This window comes from Parambassis ranga, chromosome 12 (assembly GCF_900634625.1).
Source record: "Parambassis ranga chromosome 12, fParRan2.1, whole genome shotgun sequence".
In the NCBI taxonomy this organism is placed as follows: domain Eukaryota; kingdom Metazoa; phylum Chordata; class Actinopteri; family Ambassidae; genus Parambassis; species Parambassis ranga.
Window position 1 is genome coordinate 16888506 of NC_041032.1, and position 8352 is coordinate 16896857.

Genomic DNA, 8352 nt, shown 5'->3' on the forward strand with positions numbered 1-8352 from the left:
CCTTCACGTGCCACTCAAGTCTATCAGTGTCAGCAGGCGGCTGTGTGTTTGGATTAAACAGTCAGAGTCATTACAGCCGTCTTATTGACCTTTTAAGATACAACTTTAATAGCTTTTCTCTCCCCTCTGCGCCCGGCTGCCTGTGGAAGTGCAGGTGATGAAGTCCCCCTCAGGGTTTGCCTGGAATTGGAATCAAATACTTTAGATCCCCTCTTCCTGCCGGGTAATGCCGCCGGCTTTGTGCCGCAGAACAGAGAAATTAAAGGAAAAGCACACAATGAGAATGAGGAGCAGGCGAGCGGGATTACCAGACAGGACACTCATTTTCCAGAGGCCAGCCAAGCTAGACGGAGCCGAGCGACGCCGGAGGAGGAGGAGGAGGCATCACACACACACAGACACACACAGACACACACACACCATCTAACAGATCACACACAGACACACACAGACACACACACACACACACAGACACACACACACCATCTAACAGATCACACAGACACACACACACACAGACACACACACACACACATCATCTGACAGATCACACACAGACACACACACACACAGACACACACACACACACACATCATCTGACAGATCACACACAGTCAATCATCCCTTACAGTCTCAGACCTTTGTTTCCATGTTTCACCTGTTTGTTGTTATAAGGCTGACGGTTTCTTCGTGTCATTAAATGATGTTTAATCCATAAAAAACATAAAAACTTTATTATAAAACATTTTATTTATCAACTTAAATTAATAAATTCTCTAAAATTGAATTTTTACAAAATATTTTCTGATGATTTCTGATTCTAACAGCTCTGATTTAAAATCATCAATTACAGATTGAAGGAGGTAAAAGTTTTAATGTCAGAGCTGTTTTTCTTTGAATCGTTATTAATAAATAAAAAATGGTAAATTTTTTAATTTGATATTTGATCCTTGGATTCACAGCAGCTCGTTCCGGCTGAAGTGTTTCAGAGTGAAGGCCTACTTCCTTCATGACTAATTAGGTCGTTATTTATGTCAGTCTCAGCTCTGGATTGAACCTGGACTGACTCGATGGCGTGCGGTCTGACGGGCCGCCGGCTGTTTGTGTGTTTGTGGTGGCGCCGCGGCGGATCACTGGATGACCGCCTGTGTGCAGCCGGCTGTTTGTGTGTCTCTGGGGTTAATATCCTGCCCTGTCTCAGCTCCGATTTATCATCTCAGGTGTGTTTAAGTGCTACAGTACGTGATGGAGGACGGCCGCTCTGCACTGACAGAAGCCATTTTGTGAATCGGTGCACGGCGGCGGGTCGCGGCATAATCCCTCCTCTCACTTTATATAAGAGGAAGATAATTCGATGGAACTTTTCTAAACTCGTAACCTTTTATCGCTCTCTCACCTGTCCACATCGCTCTTATTGTTTTTGTGCTGTACCTGCCCCGCCGCCGCCGCCGCCGCCACGGCAGCCATGTCCTGTTATTCAGTGTCTGCAGCCATCAGCCTTTTCCAATCTCACCATCAGGGAAGTCACAGCTCTTTGTACAAGTGCCTTCAGTAATTGAATTTGCTGCAGAAATAGCGGCCTGGAAAATTTCATTTTCGCTCCCAGCGGGTGTGTGTGTGTGTGTGTGTGTGTGTGTGTGTGTGTGTGTGTGGATGCACCCTCCCCTCCTCCTCTGATCTCTCCTCCATCTCCTCGTCTCTCAGATGTCTCACTCCATTTTGGACTGGTCCCCCCCTCGTCCTCCCACTGCAGCTCTGATCTGTCCCTGGTTTAAAAGCTGACCCCGTCCTCTGGTACCTGATCTAGAACCGGTTCCACACATCTGCACCGGCTCACAACACAATCTGTGATTTTCTCTGCACAGAGACAGTCGTAACACCGCAGAGGACACGGAGCCGGAACCTGCAGCTCCTCCAGTGTCCACTAGAGGGGGGCTCAGCTCGTGAGTCGGTCCATGCAGCTTTAAACACGGACCAACAGGAGGAGGAAGTGATGCTGCCGACGCGCCGCAGAGCAGAAGATCCAGTTACATGCAGAGAAAGCTGAGAGGTTACGAACTCATGTACTTCACAACAATGAATCTGGCTTTAACTTCAGATCGAGCTGTCCTTTAATATTTATTAAACATTAACAGCTTCTACTGTGAGAGGACAGAATTATATTTATAAAAGAAACAGTTATTACACCACTAGTTTAAAGCATCGATCGATCGAGCGATCAATCAATCGATCGATCAGTAATGTAACAGAACACTGTTTCTTCCATGTATATTTTTTGTTGCTTCTTGTATTTGAGAGCAGAAGCAGCTTTGATGTTATTTGATGATTTTTATCATGTTTGTCATGTGTCATCACATCAGGCTCTGATTGGTTGTTGCTGTTCGACACAGCAGGGGGCGCTGCAGAGTGTTTTCCGTGCAGCGGGCCTGGAGAACAGGCCGTGCTGTCACGGTGATGTCACGGTGGGGGTGGGTGTTTGTCACAGTGGCAATTTTCTCCTAAATACCTTCCACAAATAATGGTTTTCAGGAGGAGCATTAACGGGCTTGATTACACCGAATGGCCCTTTTAATTTACAGCGGCCTGCTATTGATCACAGGAGTGCAGATTAAAGCGTTCAATGAAGCCAGTGATGAGGTATTAAGCAGCCGGAGGCCCCCGGGGCCCCGGGGGGCCGGAGGCCGGCCAGCCAGGCTCTGCCTGTGTACAGTTATCCCCTGTAATGAAGTGCCTCTATGCAGCGGCATGGAGCCGCGGCAGGAAAAATAGATTGAAGATGATGAGCTCTTCAAAGTCATTTCTTGCTCTCTCATTCCACCTCATGCCCGGCGCCCCCCGCCCCCCCGCTCCCCGCTCCCCAAAATGCCTCGGATTTACTTAGCAGGCCGGACCGATGCAATTTTTATGACCTTATTGCTTTTTTACCATGGTAATAGTTTTGAATCAATTTATCAATCTGCAGCAGCCATCAGCCATGTTGCCCTCAAAGATCAAGTCCAGGTCATTCCATCATTGCTCTGCTGTGCACTGAGATGGAAAGCCCCCCCCCTCACTGCCACCGGCCATATGAGAATGCTCCTCAAACAGCTTAGCAAACATGCTCTCACCAGTTTAACCCCTCATCCAACCCCGCAGCAGCAGACTGCAGGGATTTCTTATTATCTGTCGCCTCAGAGAGGCACCGCCACAATAAGAGCCTCTCCACTCACCAGAGTGAGTGAGTGTGAGTGTGTGTGTGTGTGTGTGAGTGTGAGTGTGTGTGTGTGTGTGAGTGTGTGTGTGTGTGAGTGAGTGTGTGTGTGTGTGTGTGAGTGAGTGTGTGTGAGTGTGTGTGTGTGTGAGTGAGTGTGTGTGTGTGTGTGTGTGTGTGTGTGTGTGTGAGTGAGTGTGTGTGTGTGTGTGTGTGTGTGCCAAACACAGCAGCTCTCTTAATTCTGCTCTGGCATGAACGTGCTCTTCTAATCAAATGCTACCGCTTTAAATAAATGCACATAAATCTGCTGGGCTGCTTCCTTTTATATTTTCTGGATTGATTTAACTCGTTTCCAAATCAATAACGGATTGAAGAGGACAATTTATTCTGGGATTAATACGTTTAAATGAGCGTTACGGCTCTGCTGTCCTTTGTTCGGCTTCAGCAAATGTCAATTAATGTTCCATATCCTGGGTGGGATCAGGCCTGAGAGCTTTCATTCAATTAGGCTGAATTATCTGAGGCTCTGTCTACTGTACGCCACATAATGCCTAATCAGTAATGTGATAATGGCGGCACATCACTGCACAGCTGGCCGTCTCCATGGAGACCACACGGGGGCTCAAAGGCTTTTAGTTTGTGAGTTTTCACCTTCAGACAAACAACGAAACATCTGAAATCAGGTCAACGATTTCTGTTTTGAAAGTCCAGGATCTGGACATCAAGACCAGGATCAGGACATCAAAACATCAAGTCCAGGATCTGGACATCAAGACCAGGATCAGGACATCAAGACATCAAGTCTAGGATCTGGACATCAAGACCAATTCAATTCAATTCAGTTTTATTTATATAGCGCATATTACAATCAGACATTGTCTCAAAGCGCTTCACAGGAACCCCCCTAAGAGCACTGTGGCAAGGAAAAACTCCCTTTAAGAGGAAGAAACCTTGAGCAGGACCCGTCAACTTAAGGGGGAACCAGTCCTGCTGCTAGTCAGAGAGGATGAGGGAGAGAGAGAGAGAGAGAGAGAGAGAGGATGAAGGAGAAAGAGAGAGAGAGAGAGAGAGAGAGAGGAGCAAACATGATACAAACATGATACAGTACAGAGCAAACATGACAGCAAGATGAAACAGTGATATATTGTAATGATATCTATATATATCGTCGGTCCATAAGTAGGAATAGTAATTTGATAGTAAAGATGAGCAGCAGGGGTTAGTGAAGTCGATGAGCACAGGAGAGACTGCAGGTCAGTATGCAGGTCTGAGACCTGCAAAGAGAGAGAGCGAGAGCGAGGCACAGAACTACAAGGAAGACAGTTAACACAGATTATGAGACGATATTACCCAGTATGATCCAGACTAAGGAGAGTGGAGGAGAGGTCAGAGGGTGTTCAGAGGATCGTGTTTGTGCCCCCCGACAACGTAGAGCAAGAGAGACTTCACGGGCCGGACTGCAGGTCATCATCCAGGTCTTGAGACCAGTGTGAGCCAGACTAAGGAGAGAAAAGGAGAGGTTAGAGGGTGAGAGGGTAACTGCTCAGTGGATCATGTTTGTGCCCCCCGACAACGTAAAGCAAGAGAGACTTCACGGGCCGGACTGCAGGTCATCATCCAGGTCTTGAGACCAGTGTGAGCCAGACTAAGGAGAGAAAAGGAGAGGTTAGAGGGTGAGAGGGAAACTGCTCAGTGGATCATGTTTGTGCCCCCCGACAACGTAGGCCTAGAGCAGCATAGCTGTGCTACACACTAGGTCTAAGGCTAACTGTACGCCTTACTAAACAGAAAAGTTTTAAGTCTAGTCTTAAAGGTGGAGGCAGTGTCTGCCTCTCGGACCCAGATTGGTAACTGGTTCCATAATAGCGGTGCCTGATAGCTGAAAGCTCGTCCTCCCATTCTACTTCTATGAATCCTAGGAACTACTAGTAAACCTGCACTCAGAGATCTGAGTGTCCTATTAGGAACATATGGTACAATCAGGTCCTGCAGATACAATGGAGCAAGTCCATGAAGAGCCTTGTAGGTTAGAAGAAGGATCTTGAAGTGTATTCTTGAGTCCACTGGGAGCCAGTGAAGAGACGCTAGGACAGGAGAGATATGATCCCTTTGGCTGCTTCCTGTCAGAACTCTAGCTGCTGCTTCTGGATCAGCTGCAGACTGTTGATGGAGTAATGTGGACATCCTGACAATAAAGAGTTGCAGTAGTCCAGTCTTGAAGTGACAAAAGCATGGATGAGCTTTTCAGCATCACTCTGAGAGAGGATGCTCCTGATCTTAGTAATATTACGCAGGTGAAAGAAAGCGGTCCTGGAGACCTGCTTAATATGAGAGACAAACGACATGTCTTGATCAAAGATAACTCCAAGGTTCCTCACAGTCGTACTGGAGGCCAGAGTAATTCCATCCAGGGAGAAAGTATTATCTGATAAACTAGTTCTGAGATGTTTCGGTCCAAAAACAATGACCTCAGTCTTGTCTGAGTTTAATAGTAAAAAGTTGGAGGACATCCAGTCCTTTATGTCCTTTAGACACGCCTGTAGTCTGACCTGACTTGTACCTGTGGAAGACACATCGTTAGTGTGAACAAAATGAAATCTGTCAGATAAATATGATTTAAACCAGCGCAGTGCTGTTCCTGTAATCCTGATCTCGTGTTCCAATCTGTGTAGCAGGATGCGATGGTCTACGGTGTCGAAGGCAGCACTGAGATCCAGTAGAACGAGTACAGAGACGAGACCCCGGTCCGATGCCATGAGGAGGTCATTGGTGACTTTAAGCAGTGCTGTTTCTGTGCTGTGATGGGCTCTGAAACCAGACTGGAAAGCATCAAACAGACTGTTACTACACAGGTGGTCGTTTAGCTGACTTACAACAGCTCTTTCAAGTAGTTTGGAGATAAAGGTGAGGTTGGAGATCGGTCTGTAGTTTCCTAGGACGTCCGGGTCCAGTGAAGGTTTTTTAAGTATCGGAATGATCACAGCAGTTTTAAAAGCCTGTGGTACATATCCTGTTTCCAGAGACAAGTTGATCTGTCCTAATATAGAGTCTCCGATCAGAGGAATAGCATCCTTGAGGAGCTGTGAAGGGATCGGATCCAGAAGACAGGTAGTAGGTTTAGACTTGCTGATGCTGGTGGTCAGCTCAGGGAGGCCGATGGGCGCGAAGCAGTCCAGAGTTAGATCAGGATCCGTTTCCAGAAGTGGCGGTGTATCCTCAGCGGTCACAGAGAGATTGTGGTTGATTTGTCCTCTAATAGTGGTGATTTTATCAGTGAAGAAGCTCATGAAGTCTTCACTACTAAGAGCTGCAGGAATGCGAGGCTCCACAGAGCTGTGGCTCTTTGTCAGCCTGGCCACGGCGTTAAAGAGAAAGCGCGGGTTGTTCTTGTTTTCTTCTATTAGTGATGAATAGTAGGCTGTCCTGGCTTTACGAAGGGCCTTCTTATACGTCAGCAGACTGTCTCTCCAGGCCCTCCGGGAGTCACCAGGATCAGGACATCAAGTCCAGGATCAGGACATCAAGTCCAGGATCAGGACATCAAGACATCAAGTCTAGGATCTGGACATCAAGACCAGGATCAGGACATCAAGTCCAGGATCAGGACATCAAGTCCAGGATCAGGACATCAAGTCCAGAATCTGGACATCAAGACATCAAGTCCAGAATCTGGACATCAAGACATCAAGTCCAGGATCAGATGTCCTTGTGGGTCTGTGATGATGTGCTCATGGTGCTGCCCCCTGCTGGCCTTGTGACCCAGCGGCCCATCATCCCTCAGATCAGCTTTATATGGGCGGTCCATGTGATCCCATCCTGTGGCTTTATTTAGTCTGGAATCTTTCCACTGTGGGCCTCTGGTTCCCACATGGACCCTGGCCTCAGACTGTGGGTGGGTGGGTGGGGGGCTACAGTGACAGAGCGGTGGGTGATCAGCCGAGGCCGGGCGGCTTATTAAATTACTTTAGCTTTATGTCCTGATCAATAGCAATGTGTTTATTCTGCAGTGTAGTGTTATTCATTAGAATCAAGGAGCCTTAAAGAGGCTCATCAGTCCACAGAGAGGCCGGGGCCCAGGGCTCTCACAGGACGCTAAATATAGAGCCCGGTATGGAGCCTGCATGGAGCCTGCATGGAGCCTGCATGGAGCCGTGTTCAGCCTGGATTCAGCCTGTGTGGTGGACGACCCCCCACCACTTCAGAGAGACCTGCTCCAGCACAAACACACAGACCACGTGTGATGCTCTGACGCTCCTCCACCCTGGACCAGGAACAGCTCTGTGACCGCTGCTGCACACAGGCAGGGTCCTCAGAGGATGATCCCTGCAGACAGGCAGGATCCTTAGAGGATGAACCCTGCAGACTGCAGGTCCTCAGAGGATGAACCCTACAGACAGGCATGGTCCTCGGTGGATGAACCCTGCAGACTGCAGGTCTTCAGAGGATGAACCCTGCAGACAGGCATGGTCCTCAGAAGATGAACCCTGCAGACAGGCATGGTCCTCAGAGGATGAACCTTGCACACAGGAAGGATCCTCATGAGGATGATCCCTGCAGACAGGCGTGGTCCTCAGAGGAGGAACCTTGCACACAGGAAGGATCCTCAGAGGATGATCCCTGCAGACAGGCGTGGTCCTCAGAGGAGGAACCCTGCAGACAGGAAGGATCCTCAGAGGATGAACCCTGCAAACTGCAGGTCCTAAGAGGATGACCCTGGGTCGGATGCTTGGTAGTATCAAAGCACCACAGCCTCACAGCAGCTGGGACAGGAAGTGCTAACATGCTAACAGGTTTTAGCACTCCTTCCTCTCTGTCTCTGTAATGATGTCGCACAGCCTTGTTGATAAATTGATGTTAAATCTGACTCATCCTTGAAAAGGACTTCCTGTGCCAGTCTGAGCGCGGCGCTGCTTCGACCTTGTGCGGTGGAGGCCTGGAGGAGGTTCAGTATCAAAGGTTGATCCTCATTAGCCCACAGAGCTGAATTCATCTGCTTCCTGCAGCAGCGTCATCCCCTCTAATATATTGAAATACTATGCAACGCCGTTAAGTAATAGATGAGCGCCATCACAGCCGGGGCGTATGATTGATTATTTGATGGCACTTTCTGTAGTTTTGGAGTCATCCTCTGGGGCCGTGTGCGGGCCTGCTGGGTGTTG